This window comes from Nycticebus coucang, chromosome 19 (genome assembly GCF_027406575.1).
Source record: "Nycticebus coucang isolate mNycCou1 chromosome 19, mNycCou1.pri, whole genome shotgun sequence".
In the NCBI taxonomy this organism is placed as follows: Eukaryota; Metazoa; Chordata; class Mammalia; order Primates; family Lorisidae; genus Nycticebus; species Nycticebus coucang.
Genome location: NC_069798.1, coordinates 40,519,944 through 40,542,757, shown reverse-complemented (window position 1 = coordinate 40,542,757; position 22,814 = coordinate 40,519,944). Strand labels below are relative to the sequence as shown.

General features: G+C 38.8%; 1 protein-coding gene and 1 non-coding gene across 2 annotated transcripts in view; one reads left to right on the top strand and one right to left on the bottom strand.

Annotated features, from left to right (window-relative positions):
• SETBP1 (SET binding protein 1) overlaps nt 1–22,814 on the bottom strand; it is a 408,545-nt gene that overhangs the window by 180,333 nt on the left and 205,398 nt on the right. The gene's annotated exons all lie outside the window — the stretch shown is intronic.
• On the top strand, nt 10,767–10,873 carry LOC128572149 (U6 spliceosomal RNA). The gene has a single exon (XR_008376062.1). It is a non-coding gene; the product is annotated as a U6 spliceosomal RNA (small nuclear RNA).

Genomic DNA, 22,814 nt, shown 5'->3' with positions numbered 1-22,814 from the left:
GGAGAAGGGAATTGCTCCTGAGGATGACAGGGCCTCGCAGTAGCAGAGACCCAGGACGCCAACCACTGGCAGGACATTTTCCTGCATCATGGATGGCGGGTCATTGCTCATATTTTGGCTTGTTCTTTAACAAACACGGGGCAGTCTCAGTTCAGTTTGATTCATGTAGGGGGAAACAGACAACAGGCGTGTGCTTTGGGTTGTCTATGGACAACTTCTTTCATCGTCTTGACTCCATCAAACACGCGAAGGTTTAGGAAAAGCAGGTCAATCCAGGTTTAGTCTAAATGAATCTCTGAGGGGAGGACAAGTGCCAAGGAACGCCTCACTTTCCCTGGCCCTTCCTCTGCTCACCCTATCACCCCTCCTGAGTGAGTCACTCCCTGCTGTTAGTCTCTGCCCTGTTATTACAGAACAGCAGCATGGCAGTGGTGGCTGAATCACAAAGGCCACAGAATGGAGTCAGCAAGTCTTTAGGAGCGCCCACTGCTCAATTTAACGACATTTTTGGCAGGAAGAGGCACGTCTGGGCATTGTTAGTGATGCCAACAGCCTTAAAGGCAAACGGGTCTCAGCCTTCAGAAAAGCCCTACCAATAGTTAAGGAATAAAGTGCTTCTTTCTTGTAAAATGCAACAGGAATTCAGAGAAAAGAGACCACAATTGTAATCTCCAGGAATCCTGGAAAGTGCTTCCTTGAAGAAATGGTATTAGGCTATTACCCTTGGGGTCTTTTAATTCTTGAAGGCTGGAAGCTAATTCTGTGATTCCCATAAGTATAGACAAAGTGAGAAAAGGTTATTTGAACCAAAAAGATAAGAAAAAGAAGAAAAGGGGAATGATACAGTTTAGCATGGTGTCTTTCATGTCAATCCTGGATGTCCCCCTCCCTTTAATCTGTATGATTTTTACAAAACATAAAATTGGTCTGTGCCAAAATTCAGTTTTGTCATCCTTAACATAGGGATTATAACTGCACTGACTTCACAGGGCCATGGTTAAAATAAAATAATGTGCATGTAATGCACACAGAGTAATGTCTTACCATCAATAAATATTGGCTAAGATAACTGTGAAGGCAGCATTCCTGCAAAAAATAGAAGGAAGAAAGGAAAAGAAAGAGCAGTTGTGGGGTTACTGTCAGCTTCAGGCCACTCTGAGCCTAACAGCAGGGTGGCTGTTATTATGCTCCACCCTAAGTTCACACAGGGTCCGAATGAGAAAACCTCACAGCCTTGGACCTTGGCCAAGACAGCCAGCCCCGCTGTATCCTCATCACTCTGGGTTATATTTGGAGTCAGCCAGAAAAATAAAAGGCGGCTCAGCAGACACCTATAAACTGGAATGCTGGGATTCTGATCTATTCACGTAATGAGCTTTCCAGCTAGAGGTGGAGTGGAGTCTGCAGTGAACAGAAACACATTCTCCCTTGGCAGTGACATCCAGATCCCAGTCACTCAACAGACAAAGCTATTTCTGGTATAATTTTCTACACGCTACCAGAAGCCAAAGAAGTTCCCTCCCTCTCTCCATTTCTCCTTATTTTTCTTTTCTTTCAATTGTTCCTTCTTTCCTTTCAGACAATAAACTTATCCCACTTTAAGGTAAGAGAGGCCATTTTCCTTCATACATCCAGAATTTTGAGATTCTGCCGCAGGGGCAGGGCGGTAGCAACGATATTCTCCTCCTTGGGTAAACCAGGAGACATCACGGTTTTTATTGAGTCTAGAGGGATGATAGTTAATGATAAGGCAATGTTAATAAAGAAGGTAAAGCAGATTTCTCTGAAAATGAGGACTGAAATCGGTGGAATAGGATGAGTCGAAATGTATAAAAAAATGAGGATTAAAATTAATGTTTTTAATGTTGCAAACGTTCATATTTTAGGGGTTCATGATAAGTATTCTAAAGGACATGGATTATCAATGTTTTTAAAAAGATGAGAAAATGGACACTTAAAGCTAGGAGGCTTTTTGTAGGAATTGTTAAGCTGATCCTAAAATTCATATAGAAATGCCAGGGACCCAGCATGGCCAAAAGAAATCACACACACCCCCCCCAAAAAAAACAAAGTTGGAGAACTCACATTTCTTGATGTCAAAATTTCTACAAAGCTACAGTAATCAAGAGTATGGTACCGGCCTAAGAAAAGGAAGGATACTGTAGATTACAGAAGAAGAAGACAGAGAAGAAGGAGAAGGGAGAGGAGGAGAAAGAGAAAGAAGAGAGAAGTCGGATCCCTAATTTACACAATGGACAAAAATTAACTTAAAATGAATCATATAACTGAATGTAAGCACTAAAGCTATTAAATTCTTAAATAAAACACAGGAGTAAATTTTCTTATTGGGTAGGCAAAGCCTTTCCAGATATGACACCAAAGCATAAGGAACATCAACAAGAAGAAATAGATTAGCTTTCATAAAAATAAACAAAAAATTGTCCTTCCAAGGTCACCATCAATAAAGTGAAAAGTCATCCTACACAAAGGTAGAAAATATTTGCAACTTATATATACAATGAGGGACTTGTGTGCAGAATTTATAGTAAGTCTTGCACAATGATGAAGAGACAAACACCAAGTAAAAATGAGCAAAGATTTGAATAGACATTTCTTCTCTGAAATTATACATGTGGCCAAGATCACATGAAAAAATGTTAAATATTATCAGTTATTAGGGCAATACAAATAAAAACTACAGTGAGATGCTATTTCATACCTACTGGAGGTATTACAAAAAACTTTTACATGCTTACTAGAGTAGCGATAATAAAAAAGACAAGCAATAGAAAATGTTTGGTGAGAATATGGAGATATCGGAATCCTTATATATTGCCACCAAGAATTCACAACAGTCCAGCAGCTTTGGAAAACAGTTTGGAAGTACTTTGAAAAATTAAATGTAGAATTACCAGTTGACACAGCAATTCCAGGCCTAGGTATTATACCCAAAAGAACTGAAAATATGTTTGCACAAAAACTTTTACATGAATGTTCACAGCAGCATTATTCACAATAACCAAAGAGTGGCAACCATGGAAATGTCTACAAAAGCTGAATGCATAAACAAAATGTAGTATATCCACACAGCGAATTGTTATATCAGATTGGAATATGGATACACTTTTGGACAAACCTCAGAAATATTATAGTAAGTGGAAGAAGACAGACACAAAAGGCCGCATATTGTTTGATTCTATTTATATGAATCATCCAGGATAGGCAAATCTACAGTCACAGAAAGTGCGTAGTGGTTTCCAGGAACTGGAGAGAGGAAGAAATAGGGAATAACTGCTAATGGACACAGGATTACTAGAATGCATGCTTTAAAAAGATACATTTTATCAGGTATAGTTATTCCTCATTAAAGCTGTTACTAAACACAAACAAAAGTCTAAGAGGTCACATAATCATGGAACTAACAACCCAGACAGGAATAATCAGACTGGTCTAGTCACTTTCTTAAGTTCACTTATATACACACTTTTGTTTTCTTCTGTTGTATCTTTATTGTTCCTAGCTTGTTGAGCCATTTACTATTACTCTTGTATAGAATAAGGCCAACTATAAACAAAAGAAAAGAAAATTAATCCAGCCAAATTTTAGCTCCCAACTAAATTTACTGTATAATGAATTTTTTCCATCTTAAAAGAGAAGGGCATTTCTTTCTGTGCCCTGCCAGTTTCTCTCCTGATGCAAGTGACATAGGCGGGGTAGTTTGTCTCTGATTTTATCTTACAGGATATTTTCCCCCTTCAAGTCTCACCTGCTGAGCTAACTACACCAAAATGCATCAAGAACATGCAGAACAATGAGGAGAGAAGGAGCGTGTGCTCATCACCTCAGTAGCTGCTAAGATCACTGTCAGAAGAGGAAGCTACCCCTAGTTACTTCCTTCAGGCATTCTCCAGGGTAGCCTGCCATGCTCCAATTCTGGTGTTTCAAGCTCCTCCTCTTAATCACTTAAGAATAATACCAGCTTCCAGACTCAGCTGGGAATGCAAAGACTTCTAGTGTTTCCTGGAGTCTTGGTTCTAGAGACCCCATCCACAGAAAGCATGGCTATCTGTTAAGTAGAAGACAGGGCTTTTATCAACCAGCAACTGATCTTTCTTTCTTTTTTTTTATTGTTGGGGATTCATTGAGGGTACAATAAGCCAGTTACACCAATTGCAATTGTTAGGTAAAGTCCCTCTTGCAATCATGTCTTGCCCCCATAAAGTGTGACACACACTAAGGCCCCAGCCCCCTCCCTCCATGAAGACAATTAATGACAATTAAGGTTATGGGGGGGGGGAGCAGAAACAGCAACTGATCTTTCTAGTCAGCAGCTCTGCTGCTGGGCCACAGGAACAGAAAAGGGTGCCCGACAGGTGATCCTGACCATTGACTGTGAGTGAACCTAGAGTGAGGGATGTGTAACTAAAAGGTAAAACCTGGAACCAAAGATTGTGGTAATCCTGGAAAATACTGGCAAAGAAGCAAGGGTCTGGGAAGAGTTTTCTGAAGGCATCTTCCAATTATAAGGAAACAACTTTTCTGACAGTTCTCCAGGTCAATTAATTTTTGTGTGACCCCTGTTGATGTTGGATAAAATGCTGGAACCTGTTGTGCCACACTGTGTAAAGTTTCATCTGGGATGAAGAGGCCTTGAATCAGCAGTGGAAGGGACCTTTGCTTAGAGGATACCAAGTGCTGTGAATGTTGTGGCTTTGTTACAACATCCCTGTTTGTGTCATAGCTGCAGCATTCCTGGCATGTTCTGCCAATTCTCCAATGCTTTTGGTATCAGAGAACTTTTACTTGTCAGAAAGGTAAAGGGTCCAGTAATTAATTAATTAATTCCATCCATATAAGTTACTGAGTATCTAAGTTGCGTTAGCCACAGTGTTATGGTTTGGTGATAACATGTACTTATTTCATATCCTTCTAAATTGTACAGGAGTCATAGTTCAGGCTTCTGTAACCCTCTAGAATTAGCCAACTTCATCTTGTGAAAGATTTTTAGCAATCACTGACATGTTCCTCCAGCTTACTTGTCCAGGACAAACATCTCCAATTCTAGTCATCCTTTCTTCCTGAAAACACTTCTTGGACTCCTGTCATCTTGGTAAAACTACTGTGTCTTTTATTGTGGACTTTTAGAAATCTTATGCAGAAACAGAATAGGTAGTCACAGAGGGGTTGTTCATTTCACTCTTATCTTTGAAAAAGAGTTAGTGTCATTGATTTTGTAGCATGGATCCACATTAAACCTAATCTCTAACATAATTCCTTTTCCTTTTTGCAGATTCAATTCTGTTTAATTCATTCATTTATTCATCCATCCATCCATTCATTAGCAAACACGTATGAATAGGCTGCCATTTACTCAGTACTTTAGCAGGTTTTATGTAACATAATAAGAATTAGAAGATATGGCTCCTGGCCCAAACGACTTTTAACTTAATGTGGAGATAAGCTGTATGTAAGAAAAAAACAAATAAATGAAATGTCAAACCTTAAATAACAAGGTCACACTATCAAATGAGCAGTACAGATATTAAGTATCAAAGAGTTCCCAGGAAGGAGACTGACAAATCAAATTAACTAGTATCGTATTTATTGAGCACCTACCATGTGACATTAGATAAAGCTGTTCTCATAATTATTTAATTTCCACAAGCATCTATTCTCTGCCTAGTTGGAGATAAAGAAGACTGCAAGAGGCTTACTGAAGAGGAGAGACTCAGCGATAGGTATTATGATGTTAATGACAGTGGTATTTGCCCTAACTTAAAAGCTCTGTTTCATCAAGTCTTTGAGGGCAAGGACAGCTCCTTACATTTCTTCATTCCTTTCTCCTGTCATCAACTGAGTCATCTCCATAAAGCCCCTTTGGACTCCCTATAGATTGGTTTATTCTTAGCTTCCTCACAGTGTGGCTGGGCATTGTTCAAAAAGAAAGTGTTTTTTACTCAGGCGGTTGATAAGTGAAAGGAGTCTAAGCTGTCAATAGTACCAGGTAGTGATCTATTTCTATATCTTTTCCCTGTCTATATCTTTTCAGGGCAACCAAGGGAAGATAAAATACTCTGGACTTCTTGGGTAGGCAGCAGGTGTGTACCTGTCAGAAGGCACTACTGCCCAGAGTAGGAGAGAAAGAGCCCTCATTCCCCTGTTTTTCATGTGGGAAAGAATGGATACAAGGAAGTGTATTTAGTGTGAGTAAATGTTTAGTTGGTGTATAATCAGTGTTTATTTTTTGTGTGTGACAATGGTGATATATATATGGGAAAGCTCTAGGCATTAAGAAATACTCACCAAAATAGATACAGTCAATGGTCATGCAACCTTGCAACCTACTCTTCAAAGGGATCAGCAAATGTGATAAATTTGGTAAGTGTCAATAATATTTGAATCTAGGTAGAGGTTATAATACAAATATGCTTTGTATTACTCTCTTAATTTTTCTGCATTTTTGAATATTTTCATAGCAAAAAGTTGGTTAGAAAATGCCAATCTATAGTGGGGCAACTGGAAGGGTTGGTTGAATGCTCCCCACTCACACCTGTCTGCACTTTCTCTTTCATTAGTTGACCTCTGAAATCCTACCATCAAGAGCCTCAACTGATTTAGCTGAAGAGTTTTATTCATATTAAAATGTACACACATCAAACAATATTGGTAATTAGACTAGATTATGCATAAATAAATACATAAATACAGTTGCTGGTTACAGTTGATAGGAGGGAAAAACATGAGAAGACACTATAAATCATAACAGGGAGAGAGAAAGGTACACATTATGTTTGGGAGCAGCGCCCCAGAGCAGTGCTGCTCAAAGAGCGCTCTGGAGTGATGACGGACGACACTGCAATCTGTACTATTTAATAAGGCAGCCAGTAGCTCCATCTAACTATTGGGTACTTGCAACCTGGCTAGTGTGACTAAAGAACTGAATTCTCAATTTTATTTATCTTTAATTAATTCAATCTTATGATACCTACACATGGCTAGTGGCCACCACATTGAATCAAGTGGCCTTACAGAGACATGAACCTGGACAGACAGAATGAACAGTTCCTATAAGTGAGTTGGTAACTGGGAATTCCCACTTCCTAAGGAAGTGAAAAGATGTGTTAAAATATATAGTTGAGGGGGAAGGAATTAAAGAGGGAACATGGTAGTTCTTAATGGTTTAAGAACACTAATGGTCAAACATTATTAGGAATGCTTGTCCCTGGGTTATATTTACATCAGGTCAAGTCACAACTGTTGCACAATAGATCTGCTGGGTATCAATTTTTCCCCACGTAGTTCACAAGTGCAACATACTTATTACTGAGTATATAATATGTAGGGAGGGGAGTGCATCAACTCACCAAGATATCACCAGGTCCACTGAGTGGCTGAGATGCTTTAGGCAGAGGTATATGCCACTCCTCCCTTCGTCTCCTCTACGTCCTATCCCACCTACAGCTTTAGCCAAGAGTAAGGGAATGCCTCCCACATGGCCATGGGCTGAAGTGCTGCCCCTCAGTGGCCTGAAGTCACTTCCATACAGGCAAATAGGATTCTAAGACAACAAGGAAATAAAGCAAAGGACAAACTTAAGAAGAACTAGGAAAAGACTGAATTTATTACATAGGTCTGGTAGGCTTTCAAACCTACAGTCTCAAAAGCCTGTCTCCTGATGACTTTATTTTTCCTTCAATTTTTCAATGTCATTGACTCTGCCTAAACACAGGACAAGAAAGTGTGATCTCATCCCAGATCTCATCTCAAAAACACAGGATAGACCATGGGACAGGCCACTGCAAAGACAGAGATTAATCCTCATGCTAAGCACAGTAAGGTGGGAAGGAGAGACTCAACCAAAGAGAGGGGTGGCAATTCCCCACAAGAAACAGAACAAAACTAAATTAGCATTATTAGCTCAAGTGAGAAAGCTGAATCTTCTCGGAGTGTCAAATAGTTTTTGTTCTGTTTTATATATTAAAGCCTCATGGCCACTTTATTGTTTTTGCGGAGTTAAGTAGATTCACATGTTAAATTAAAAAGGTGGGGGCAGACAGGGGGGTATTGTTTGTTTCTGGTATTATTTGGCAGAATATAAAAGGTCCTGGACTCAGAATTGGAAGGCTTGGGCTCAAACCCACACCCTTTCTGGTACCGGCCAAGTGCCCTTGGGCAATCACTTAAATACCCACCCCATCTCCTTCATTGGTGGTGTGGGATCCCTTTTCAAGCAGAACTGAGAATTAAGTTTTAATGCCCTTACCCAATGGTTTTCCAACTTGAGTGTGCTCAGAATCACCTTGAAGGTTGGTGAAAACAGCACGGGGACCAATCCCCAGAGTAGGCCTGGAGTGGAGAGTGAGAATTTGCATTTCTTTTTTTTTTTTTTTTCTTTTTTATTGTTGGGGATTCATTGAGGGTACAATAAGCCAGGTTACACTGATTGCAATTGTTAGGTAAAGTCCCTCTTGCGATCATGTCTTGCCCCCATAAAGTTCCCAGGTAATGCTGATGCTGCGGATCTGAAGACCACAGTCTGAAAATTAGTGCCTTATGGCATAACTTGTGTGTTGTGGATGAATTTTCTTCCTCTGCATCTAGAATGGTACTAGCTGCATATCATCCTTGGGAAAATGGAGAAAACCAGTCACCCAGATCATTTCTTTTAAGACTATTTTCATATGGAACCCAGGAGGGTCCTAAGGATCAATGGAGAGAAAAAGTGTGAGGTTCATTTACAGCCACAAAATAGCATCAAGATATGCAAGCCTTTGTAATGATCAACCATCAATTGACGGATTTTTCCTACCTTTGCTCTTTGCTTTACAGCTTGACATCCTTGGATTTCTTTGCTTTAGGAGCAGTGTTTTTTGCATTTGAGCCATGCATCAGAATCACGTGCAAGGTGTGTTAAACACAAATTGTTGGGCCCCTACCCAGAGTCTCTGATACAGCAGGTCTGGGAAAAGACCTAAGAACCTGTATCTCTAACAGGTGCTAGTGATGCTGTTGTCCTGGGACCACAATTTGAAAATACTCTTAAAGTCCCATAAAGTCACCATACGTAGGGAAAATAGAAAATTGTAGCAAAGTGTGTACCTTTATTAACAAAATAATTTATTACAAAATGTTACAAGTAATATTTTGTAAATAAATGTACATTTAGCTAAAATTTCTCATTTTCTCCGTGTATGGAGACTTTTGGGAACACTTTGTCTTTGTCCACTTATCCCAGCTTTCTTTTTTTTTCTTGAGACAGAGTCTCACTTTGTCACCCTGAGTAGAGTGTCACGGTATCATAGCCCTCAGCAACCTCAAAATCTTGGGCTGAAGCAATCCTCTTGTCTCAGCCTCCCGAGTAGCTGAGACTACAGGTGCCCACCACAACACCCGGCTATATTTTAGAGATGGGGTCTCGCTCTTGTTCAGGTGGTCTCAAGCTCCTGAGCTCAAGCAATCCACCTGCCTTGGCCTCTCAGAGTGCTAAGATTACAGGCATGAGCCACTGAGCCTAGCCTGTTCCATCTTTCTTTTTCTTCAGCTTTCCAAGCCTGTAGTCCAGGGGTTAACAAACTGAGTCACCCGTTTATAAAATGTTATTACAATATACATACATCCATTCATTTATGTATTACTGATGGCTGCTTTCAAGCCACAATGGCAGATCAACAGAGACCCTGGGGCTGCAAAGCCTCAACATTTACTGTGTAGCCCTTTATGGAGAAAGCTGCCTTACTTCAGCTGTAGTCTTCCTTATTCCCCTTAAACATAGCATTTATTAAGCATCTTCAACTTTAAAAAGTGCTTAAAGTGTATTCCTGCATTTTACCACATTTGCATTTATCACGATTAAATAAATGGATTCTGGGTCCCTTCTGGCTCAGAAGTAAAAGTAATTTGTCAGGGGCACATAGAACCTGAGTCAGGGCCAGCTACATAGTTTGTGGAGGCCAATGCATAATAAAATGGTCAGTTCTCTTGTTCAAACATTAAGAATTTCAGATGGTGAGAACAAAATGCTAAACCAAGTGTGAGGTCTTCCAAGTGCAGGCCCTTCATGACTGCACAAGTAGAATGTCCACGCCACTGGCCCTGACCTAAGATAAGTGCCCAGTTCTAACATGCCTGGCTCCAATGGTTGGAGCTCTCTGCTCCATGGCTGACCATACATCATGGCCAACAGGTATTTTCATGGGAAACTACTGGAACTTTCTTTTGGAGGTGGAATCTCCTTTCTTAAAAAACCACCCTGATTCTATTTCTACTTCCCTAGACTATGACTTCCCTAAACCATGAGTAGTATGATATCCTTGGAGAAGGAATATCTATATTTCCAAAACATCTTGGTATCCACCCAAATCTTGGAAGCCACTAAAGAAGGCAACTGTTTATTTATATAAAAATTACCTCCCTTTGTCCTAGAGAGGATTTAAAATAGCTTTTCAATAAATCACTTCCTGATTTGTGGATATCAATAAAGGCGAAAGTACAGAAAGAAATGGCAGGAATTACTGTTATAAGTCTATGAAAGAAAAAAAAAGAGCAATAAAGACATTATATCTTGCTTTTCTACCATTCAAATATTCATGGACCACCCCAGACTAGACCCGAGAGTCTCTTGATAGGAAACCTAGGGTTGTTTCCCAAATCACAACAGACAATATTTCCGCTTGGCCACTTCCTCCCTCGGTATTGAGGTGTAAGTGACAGCAGTTCAAAAACACGTGCAAAACTAAGCCAAGGACCATTTCAAAAAATGCAGCATCATGCTTACTTCGGCAGCACATAGACTAAAATTGAAATGATACAGAGAAGATTAGCATGGCCCCTGTGCAAGAATGACACGCAAATTCGTGAAGCATTCCATTTTTAAATTTGAGAAACAAATGCAGCATCTCATGTTATTTGATCACTATATTCTCTGAGCATTTAATCCTCTCAAATATTTTGCAATCTCTTCTTTTAATTACAGAGAAAACACATTGGAGTGATGTGGGTGCTCAGGAGCATCCCCTCCTGTTTCCTTCTTTCTGTTTAATCAAGAATTTGAATCACCTTTCAGCTTCCTAATCCTATAATCCTAAAAGGAATTTACTCTGGTCTAAACTGTGCTTGGCAAGACTCCGTACAGTAGAACCTGGAGTCCTTTCACAAAGACTGTGAGAGGGAGAAAAAAATCCTAGCGGCAGACTTCCTGGCTTTCTTCCCAAAACTCAGAAAATTGGGGCCCTTAGAGAATTTTCTTTTAGCTGGTATTCTGGAGATACACACCTGGATGCCCTGCATCAGATTTATATGCATGACTTATTAAAATTCTAACTTTCAGAGTGGGTCCCATTCTAGCCATACTAAATTACGAATTGAAGACAGGGAATTTATCTACCTGTCTGTCTACCTATCTATCTATTTATTTATTTATATTTAAATTGTCCCAAGTGTTTCTCATTTGTACCAAAAATAAAGAAGCACGTGGCTAGCCATTCATCTCCTCATTGTATGTTCCTTATATGACCATATTACTTGTGGGAAGTTCGCTAGTGGTAGTGTGGTAAATGAGTTTAAAGATCATGAGTTATAAACATACAGGAACAAGTAGTGATATGGCTAAAAATGCCCTTGATCAATAGATGTCATTGTGGTTGGACCCAGAAAGAATGTAGAGAAACACCAAAATGGGCATCTCTGTCCTCGTGGCCGCACTGGGTTACAGGATAAGTGCCCTGAGTGAGCGGCTCATCTGAGTTCGGAATGAGGGTGTTCACGCCTCAGAAATCTGGGCACTATCACTACAATGACTAAACCCACAACTTTTCTACGACAGCCTGTATTTCCAATATTCTGATGTACTGTGTCCACATAACACTCTCATATCCTGGACATCTCACCCCCAGAAGTGTATTAAAATCTTTTCACACAGGTTACAGATCGGAATTTATGGTTCAGAGAATGTGGTCACCATAAACCAACAGAATACTGATTCTCCCTCCCCCATTATTAGTACAAGAGATGTCTCCCTTCTTCTAGAAAGATGGCCTTGCATTGCCCCCCGTGCAGCTGTTCCCGTTCATATGCTGCCGGTTACACGTCTGCTCGCACTTTCCATTTACCCATTTTCTGAGAGCAGAAACAGTGTTTCCTAGTTTTCTCTCCTCTCCCAGATGCACCTGCAGTGTTTCTCACACAACTCAATTAATTCTAGAAGCTGGTAAGAGATGATGGCCTCGGCTTGATTCGAGGAACTCATCAGCAAAATGAGCTGATGTGTCCCACACGACATGCTGGGAGGAATACGAATTTGTAACACACCTTCTCATCAGCCCTGGGTCGCTAAATAGGGCAGACTTTTTTTTTTTTTTTCCCTCAGAGCTCCATATGTTCAACTCACATAGATCAATAGAAACACCATATTGTCTTCACAAAAGCTTTAGATCCTCACCCTTTTGAATATACAGAAGGCTCAGATTGTTTTTTCTCAAACACAGGGATGCCCTGAAGCTTCAGCTGCCAGTGTGGATAGGAAGGGAGACCATGTTAAGTTATGTGGCCACAGACTGGGGGACATTACTCAACAACTTGGGTTTTAAATAGCCCCCTAAAGGACCTTGTAGCACTTAAAAGCAACAGCTCCAAAGCTTAAACACAATCTTAACCTCTAAAATGCTTTTATGGAAATAAGGCAGAAAATCAAAAGTTAGGAGTGCACAGCTGCCCAACCAGAAGCAAAGTAAAGGCCCAACAGAAACGAAGCAACACGCTCTGGGCAACAGCTGGGTAAACATTTCTGATAAAGGCTCACAGTTTTGATAGAACTGTGTGAGTTCTATCACACTGTGGTATAGCTGGGTGGATTGATAGCTGCTTAAATATCTGTAACCAAAGAGCATGAAGAGGCAGGACATCGACAAATGGCCACAGATGAGGAGAAACACAGATAGGGATGGTGATGAAAACAATGATATATCTGGAGGAAAGATGAGGATATTCAGCCTGGAGAATCAGAACTTGGATGTACAGGGAAGGCTCAGGAATAATGGTTCTTTTTAAATACACAAAGATTAGACTTTTAGTCTACATATAGTTCCAGTGGGCAGGAATAGTCTAATGGATAAAGGTAACTGGGGGACAGATTTCAGGGCAGAAACATAAAATGTCTTCTGAAAATCAGAACTGTTCAGATATGGAGAAGCTGCTGGAAATTTTAGAAGAGACAGAATGTCCTTTTGTCCAAGTGTCCTTTATGAGGTGGAAAAACAGAACAGTAGACCTTCAAGGCACCTTCCAGCTCCTAGTCAAAGATTGTGTGGGAGACTGTCCTCATCTTGCCATCCTACTCTCCTCAGCCCACCTGCCAGGAGTTGACAATGAAGTAAGTAAAATGAGTAATGTTGAGAGTATCATATTTTAAGGTACCCATGAAGTCCTCCTGTGACTGTAGGTTCCTTCCCAGAACTTCCACAGAAGTAGTGATGCTCCTATCAGGGAGTTTGTATAGGGAGGGTCAGTTGAGCAGGGAGGAAAGGGGAATAGATTTTTGACTCTGCCATTTTACTAACAATTACACCAAATACCCTTAAAGAAGGTCATTGGATTTGTCTCTCAATATTTAATAAATAGCTTGTAATGCACACAAGTGTTTTTCCTCTTTGATGGAAAGAATAAAGCTAAATATTTTAGTTTTCTTAAAGAGAAATCACTTAATCCTCAAATCATATGCTAAACCCAACACTGTTAGGTTTATAAGCCACCTTAAAATTCTTAGCTGCTTGTCCAGTTGGAAGAAAGAATAGTAATTTATGAAGTGAATACACCCTAACACCACTGCCACCTTCCCACTGGGAGGCAGCATGGGGTCATGGAAAGAGCACTTGTCTATGAGTCCAAATTCCTGCTCCATCAACTTGCTATGGCACCTTGGGCAGCTATTTCACTTCCTCTGTCAAAGGTCACTGCCATTTTGTAAATCAGCCATAATCACTCAATAGAGAAAATGGAACACCATTTGAGTACCCAGTTATATTTGAGAATCCACACTCAGAAAGGGAGAATAGATTAAAAATTCATGCTACTCCATTGGTCTTAAGTTTTCAAAATTTTCAATACTTGAGTAAAAGACTTCTATTCACAGCATTTGATGTGAACTCATAGTTTTCAGTTATGTTTTTAGTAATGAGTTGTACCTAAATGGTCTGTTTCAGTGGATGAAAGATATTTAGATTTTGATGGTCCTTTGTTGATTCCTAGAGAATTTTATATAGTATTTACTTCATTTTAATACATAATTTAATGGGAAAAAATGGGAGAATGCATTTTCTAAGTCTCGTAAAGGATTCTGGAAATTACCATGGGCAGTTACTATTTTTCAGACTACATATAATATTCAGATACATATGTAGTATCACTGCAGACATTAACTGATACAAATAAATTCTATATGCCCACAATTAATCAACATAATTTTTTTTCTCTTAATGTGACAAGTTTTGCACCAAAGTGGGCTTTCAAGCATGCGAATTAAACTTTATAACAATCTAACAAACACAATATCACTATCACAATTAAGAAGAATGCTACATGGAAAAGTGAAAAAAAGTAAGATCACCAGGAATACAAGTCAAGGCATTCCCTGTCTCCAAGTGAAGCAAATTGCAAATTTCCTCTGGGAAGAATATGTAAAACAAATTTGTATTTACAATTGCTTCCAGTGCTGCTGGCTAAATTGAAGTCATTTTGCCAAGCTTCACAAAGAAAAAGCAAGTACCATCTCTTGCATTCTCTGGCTGGTTCTGGCAAACAGCTTGGAGAGAGAGGAAGTGACTTGCTGGAGGTGATGAGTTAGGAATCTATGAAGCTGTTGAATGGAAACTCAATTGAAATTGGACCAGCTTTTTATTTCTTATTTCAGCCCTCAATCTTCTCTTTTCATCTAAGGTTCTTTGCTTAAACTTTCTGCTTAGTTGCAAGTAGTGTTCTCACTGGTTGCAGATCAAGAACAGAGATTTGGAACTATTTAAGTGTGCCCTACAATGCCTATTTAACCTTAGTGTAAATAAGTGGATGGAGTCTGATATATACCATTCACACGGCAGCAACTCTCCAACTGTTTTGCCCGCACGAGACAGTAAGCAATACATTTTTCATCAGGATTCTGTGCACACATACCAATGTGTATCTGTGTGTGCATTTCACACATGTTAAAATAAGATTTTTAATAAACAAAATTTGTACTTACTATGTATGATGCATTTTGGTATTTCCCTCTCTCCCTCCCTCTCTATTTCTCTCTCCTTTTTTCTTCCTTTCTTTTGCTAGTATTAATCCACTAGATTAAATTCATAATCTGCTAAGGATTCATGAATCCCAGTTTGTGAAAACACAAGACAAAGTATCTTATAAGAAAGCTCAAAAGTGAAAGACTTGTTGACTTCAGGGTGAGGAAGAACATTGATTGTGCAGACTAAGGGTCTATTCTTGTTGACCACTAACTCTGTGCACCCATTAGAAAGCAGGGGGAAGGCTCTCCGTGTTTCCATCTTACCTCCCCCTGTTACAAATTGTGTGGGTTACCAAACCTCTCCATGCTTCTGTTTCTATATCTTCAAGCGGAGCATTCATAAAACCTACCCAAAGGGTTATCAGCGGCATTTAATGAGTTAATATATAAATATCACTTAGAACAGTGTTAATGCCTGGCCTTTAGTCAGTGCTCAGTAAATGTTGTCCAATATTCTTCTAAACTGAGATTGCAGCATCTGTTATAACTCTCTAAACTTTTCACTTAGGTTGTTTGTTTGTTTTTAAGGAGATGAGAATTAATTGAATGGGGAGAAATGAGTCAAAATTGTTCTGGGGAAAGGACTGGTGACATCATTTGTCCACAGCTCTTTTTGAGTTAGCCATGATTCCTAAAATAGTCATCATAATCCTAGATGACAGAGGTTGAAGTAGAAAATTCTAGTGGACACTGCGAACAATCACACTTGTATTGATCAGGGCATTTTTAGCACAGTGTGTCAAATTCTGAGAACCTTACTTAGGGTCATGAACATACCAGAATAGTCTATTATAGGGAAAGGTCAACAGAACTGGGAGGGGATGAAGACCATTATCAATAAAGGGCTGGCTGATAAAAAGAGATAAGAAGATTAAGGGAAGCCAATATAACTGCTTTTAAATGGCTAAAAAATTACCGTGTCAATGAGGAAGAAAAATTGTTGTGTAGGAGTTATGATAGAAGCAGTAGATAGAAGCTTTTATGAAATAGATTTGAACACTACGTAACTTCCAACAATAATAACTGTCCAGCCACAAAATAGGTTGCCTCATCCAACAGGAAGCTCTATAGGTGTACCTAATTTAATTCTTGAACTGGTAGCAAAATCAAACCTATAGAACCTCTTTCAGAGATAAGATTCTGCACAATAGCACATGTAAATGGGCTTTAAAAGACCTAAAACCATAAACAGATCCAAAGTGACATTATTTCAAAGCTGTCTGCACCACCTGGCAAGTCTGTCTGAGACCTCAACAACATGTTACTTCCCACACTTAATTCCTCTTTGAGATCAGTCTCAAAGTTCTCCTGAGCCTGATTATGGCAAAACTTGGGTAGTCATAGACCTCTCTAGAAACAGAATAGTTAGGATTGGTACAATGGAACTTCTCAACCTTCAGTGGAGAGCCAGTGGAGTTTTATTTTTGTTTTGTTTTCTTTCAGCACTTCAATAGCAAACCCACAATGTGGAGATAATTTGGGTTCTGTGTAAAATTTCAACTCCCTCTCTCATGCCTAAAACTGTCAAAATGTTTGAATGGGAAAGGATTATTCAGGATTCACTTTATGAGACATTTGAGCTTAATTTCCACTGTTTCTTCTCACACAAGAGCACTTCCCTCCCCTCAGGTTGGAGTCTGGGTTTCTCATCTTGTAGGTGGGTTTGATTAATATGTCTGTCTATCATGTGCAAACTCCTTGGAGAAAATAAAAAGCAACGTTCGAACATTTAACAATAATGTCTTTTCCAGTTCCTATTTCAAGATACCTGTGACAAAAATCTCTCTGAAAGACATGGGACCAAAAAAGAAAATAATGACGCCTTTATACAAACACTGAATTCGCCTGGCATTTCTGAAGTAGGACTCTGAATTGGTCAGATAAATGGGGAAGGGAATGAAGGAAGCCTAAGCAATAGTACAGGGAGTCTGAAAAATATTTACAAGCAATTGGGATCGTGCAGGACTCAAACACATCTTTTTTTTTAGAAATAGGACATTCGCAGCCTGCATTAACTACGTGATTGTAGTAACCTTGGCTGACTCTGGTGAAAAAGACCCACCCAAGATGACTTTAGAAGCTGTGTCTGGAGCAAAGACTCCATTATATGACTTTCACTCAAGCCAATGTTGGGTTACAATGAGGTCTAGTCTATGCCACCACTGTCCTGTGCTCAGGATGGAAAGAAGAATGACAAATAGAAAAAAAGAGAATTAAGAGGAAAAAGAGCAATAGTAATAATGTACACAACAGGAAGTGATACAATTAAAATGACATGCAAGCTTACTTGTTTTATTGGCTTTCTTTGACTCCAATATTAATGTCTATTTCAGCTATGGAAATAAACCAGGAGACCAGGGAGCATATTGGAATATAAGAAGTCTACCACAATGCCTGCCCCAGAGTAGACATAAAATACAGTTTTTGTTATAAGTTCTCTTCTCCCCAGCTCACTCTTCCTCCACCATCAAAATCCTCTTCCATCTTCAAGACCTAACTCATTCTCCTCTGCATCTGCACATTTCCTAGCCTGACAGGCCCTTAGGCACTCCCTGCGGTGCAGTGATTTTCAACCAGGGTCCATGAGAGGCTCTTAGGTGTGCCTCGAAAATTTTTAAAGATTGTTAAATAAATTATTTTCAAAAGAAGCTCAAAACACAGTGAGTATATTCTTTTTTACTCTTTTTTTGATCAACGTAATTTAAATGTGCCATGGAAATTTCACTATAGGTTCAAGTGTGTTGTGAGATAAGAAAGGTTAAAAAAACACTGCCCTAGAGTATACACTTGCAATTACATCTGTAAAGAAAATACATCAGAATTGAATGTTTTTACCTAAAAAGTAAATCTAAGGCAAGAAAACAAATCAATCAGGATTCCATTCAACTGAAGGTCTATTTTTCCTTGAATACACTAAAAACTAAGCATTACAGTGTCTTACAAAGCATAGGCACTTAATAATATTTGCTGCCTGAATATGTGGTAAAACATAGACCAAATGTAGATGATCAATTTCTCTGCATGTTCACAGTGCTTTTGTTTCATTTTGTGTTGATATGCCCTTCCCTTGTCTGTGTTTTGCTGTATAACTTTGCCCAAGAACCTTAGGCTTGGAATAGGAAGATCTATGTATATTCCATGTCAGTTTGGTCACTTACTAACACTTGAGCTTGGGCAAATCATTTAATCTCTTAATATTTACTTAGAGTTAAAACTTGGATGACAGTAATTGCCCAGAGTATGTCACAAGTTTGATGTGAAAACAAAATGCAACACTCATCAGGAAATTACTTTTTAAGCAACAAAGCACCGTCAAGTGTAAGATTACATGGATCAGTTATACTCCCCAGGTTATCCTCTCACACCTTTTCTCTGACAGCTTCAGTCTGAAGTGACCTTGCAAGATCCCTTAACTTAAAGAATTAGAGCGAAATAGGCATGTTTGTTCCAATAATAACTTTTGATGATATATTATAGCCATAGGACCTATACAAACATCTCTCCATCTTTGCCCTCTAAGAAAATTCCTGTGGAAAATATTTCCCTATCTGTTAATGTTTTCTCAACAGGTGGAGAGAAATGGGACCATCTCCCAGATGTAGACACACTCATGATGCACATGAATTTAGTATTATATAGAAGTAATAACCCTTTGTATTTTTAAAAAAGTATCCTCCTCCTGCTTTTTATATGAAGATTTACCACTAGTGAAGTAAGAACACACAAAAACCTCCAAATTCTTGAGGGTAGAGGGAGTTTGGAGAGATTTGGGTCTAAAAGTTCAAAGCTTCGCTTAGAAGGAATAAGTCTAGGAAATCTATCGTACCACATGGTGATTATAGTTAATAACAGGTACTGTGTACTTGAAAATTGCGAATAGATTATAAATGTTCTCATCACAAAAAAATAAGCATGTGAGCTCATGGATATGTTACTTACTTTGATTTAGCCTTTCTACAATATATACATATATATTAAAAAACCATGTTTTTTAAGTATGTACAATTTAATTGTCAATTAAAAGCAAGAAAGATGTTAACTAAATTTTTTTGTAAAAAAGCAAATACTCTATCTAATGTTGGGAAAAATTATACTTCCAATAAAAAGTGAAAATATTTTCAGGGAAACAGGGATTCCTGAAGACTTTCTATTGTTCAGTTATTTGCAAAAGCTGTGCACAGGGGGTTCTAATCATAGATGGTAATTAATTATCAACATCTAAATTTACCTGCGCTTTCTGTGTGTGTACAGACATATAGCTATGAAATCTATTTCTGGTTAATTGTATATCAATAGGCCTCATCTTAACAGTTTAATTCAGTAATCTGTTAACATTTCTGCAGCAAAATGCAACAGATGTGGACAACAAAATAGGTATTAGCCCTTTTAGGTGCAGAGTCAGTGAGCTCATGCCTGGCAGACACCACCGCTACCCCCTTAACAATGTTCTGAGGTCTCAAGAGCAGAGGAGAACTTGCTCAGTTGGAGATGGCATTAATACTATGATTCCAGTGTATACTCCACACATGATTAGGGTCAATCTGAAATCTTCAGGGAGTCAGAAAGGATCCAAGTTAACTGATCCAAGTCTTCTGATTCTTTTTTGTTTGTAGAACAGGCTTGATTAGAGATGATAAATAAGGCTCTGATGGTAGCTCTCAAACTTTTAGAGAAAGAGTAGACATCTTCACACAAAGATAAATAATTTCTTCTTTTGATTTTTCTCCCAGTTGGGCAAGAAAAATGGAATGTTTTCAAAGCCATGACGGCCTATTATTGTCCCTGGAGATTAATGAAGGAATCAGGGAAATTCTAAAAGCATCAGCAAAATTACTTATCTGTTTTGAAATGCTGAAAGGAAAAAAGGTGGGACAGTTCTGACTTCTATAATAATAATAGGGGAAAAAACATGTTTGTTGGGAAAGATATTCAACTTTCAAGTCAATTAAGGCCAAGAATAAATGAAATACATTTGTTGTTTTCTTTCAGGATAAAGAAGTATGAGAGAGAATTTCCACTTACTGGTGAGTAGTCAGATATGTTATTATTACCCAACACCTCTCATTCATTCACAAATTCATTCATTTATTCAGCCAGCAAGTATCAATATTTCTGAGAGACTGCTGCAGACCAGGGTCTCTGGTAATTTCAAGGTGAGAATACCCTTTTCTAGGAATTAGAAGGTCAATTTAGAGGAGCTCAGTGGGAAGATCCGTGGGGACATTAGAATGCCGTCATCTAAGTGTGGCATTGAGTGCAATATTGGCTTCCTTTTAATGAATAACAATAATAATAAAATGTATAGTGTGCTAGTATTTCAAAAGGAGAAGTAGTTGCCAACTTAATGAAAATCCCAAAGGTGAGTGAGGTCTTCTCCATATATGTAGATAGGTGCTAGAGTTTAAAAGCAACTTAATACACCCAAAAGGTGTCTGAGTAGGGCTGAGGGCCACAGATTCTAAATCCCCTTTTTTTATTTTATATTAAAATCACTTTTAGATATGAATATAAAAAGTACATCATCCAATAAGAAAAAAATATGCATTCATCAAAAAGTAAAAAAAGAAAAAAAAGAAAGAAAGATGACTTTGATTCAAGCAAGCTGAGGAGAAATTTCGTGGACAGAGTGAAGATTTCAGCAATCAATGTCTCAAGCAGTCAGCTATAGAAATGCTGTATCTATTTATTTTATTTTTATTTATATAAATTGATATTTATATATGAAATTTGAGCAGAGTTAAAGAAGCAAGATAATTCTGAATGGAAAATCATCCCTCATTGGCATCTCTAAGGCTTTGGACAAATGAACTCTCTCTTCTCCTCAGCTTACCCTCTTGTGGCCTCCATCATTCTTACAAACTCTCGCTTATACTCTTTACAGCCTCTGGAGGTTCCATCTCTCTAGAAATGAAATGGAGTGGAAAGGGACAAAATACTAGAGGCTGGAAATCAGCCCAGGCATCATCCTTACATATGCCCTTTATGCTTGCTATATAAAGGAACTGAGATACTCAGCCGCCGGGAACAGGAGCCACAGGCTTGATGCCTTTCTGCATCCTCCTGGACCCTTATTAATTTTATACTCTGGGACTTAGTCATGATTGCTTTTTAACACTTCCATATATATGAGATTTCTGTCCCACTCAAACCATCGACTATATGTTGGATCCAAAGTATCCAACAAAGTAGATGTATAGCATGGTTAGCTGCACGCTGATGGGGCTCACCAACAATTTGTGAAAATGGATTGCTAGCATATTTTGCGGCACTCTGATGGAGTTCACCAACAACTCATGAAAGTGGGTTACTTTCCTTTTTTTGAGACAGAGTCTCACTTTGTTGACCTGGCTAGAGTCCCAGGTGTCATCCTAGCTCACAGCAACCTCAAACTCCTGGGTTCAAGTGATGCCCCTGCCTCAGCCTCCCAAGTAGCTGTTTGGTCTGGGGCTCGTACCTACAGAACCTCCTCTGTTGAAACCTCTGTTTCACCCGCAATCAGCTCGCCAGTGACCTTGATATCAGTTGCAGAAAGTTCACTTTCTAAGGTCTAAGGTTACAACCATTTGGGAATTTTTAGCTCCTTGGTCCCCCGCTCAGATGCATGGAAGGCAATCCCAGGTAGATTGGCCTTATTATCCTATCAGGTTCTTAGTTCAGGGATCAATTTCAATATTCATGTGTTACCCAAAGGTGGGAATCAGAACATGTTGAAATAGAAAATCCTTAGTGACTGTGGTATAGTGCTGCTTCCAATATGCTCTGAAAAATATTAACCTCTACAGCATGTTAACAGGTGTGCTGTAAAAAAGGGATTCAATGGCCTGACAAGTTCCTTTCTTGGGGTTTATGTCCTCATTTATATATGAAGAGACCTGAGAACACTGATAATATTACATAGTGTTATTGTTTTTAACTCAGCCTTTGCCAAACTTATTTGATTATGGAATTTATAAAGAAACATTCATAAAATTACAGGGAATGTGGTTTGGAAAAAGCTGACTAAGGCCATTTGACATTGTACAGCTCAGGAAACTGAGATCCAAGGTTACAAAGGGAATTTCCTAGAGTTAGCCAAATAATGACAACTCCAGGTCTGGAAGCCATTCCAGTATCATCAGAGTCTAACATGGTGAGTTTTGTCTGGCTTTAGCTCAAAGTGACAAAGTCCCATTTACATGTATATTTCCGGAGACTGTACTGCAAAAGCGTTAATAGTGGGTCATTCCTGGATAGAATTTTCAGGTGATTTTTAATTCTTTAATTTTAATTTTCCAAATGTTCTACAATAAACATGCATTGCCATAGGAATCAGAAATATATGATGACAGATAAGGATTTTATGTTTCTAGTAATACACTAGGCACTAGGACTCGCTCAAAGATCCAGTTACCCATGCCATTTATTTTTAGATATATGCCAGCAGAGTCCAGTGAAACAAACTGGAAGTTTTATTCAAGCAAGTGCATCTTCATCGATACATTTTCCATGCGTCATCTTTTGGCAACATGAACACTATTTCCCTGATGGCGTACTTGTGAATGAC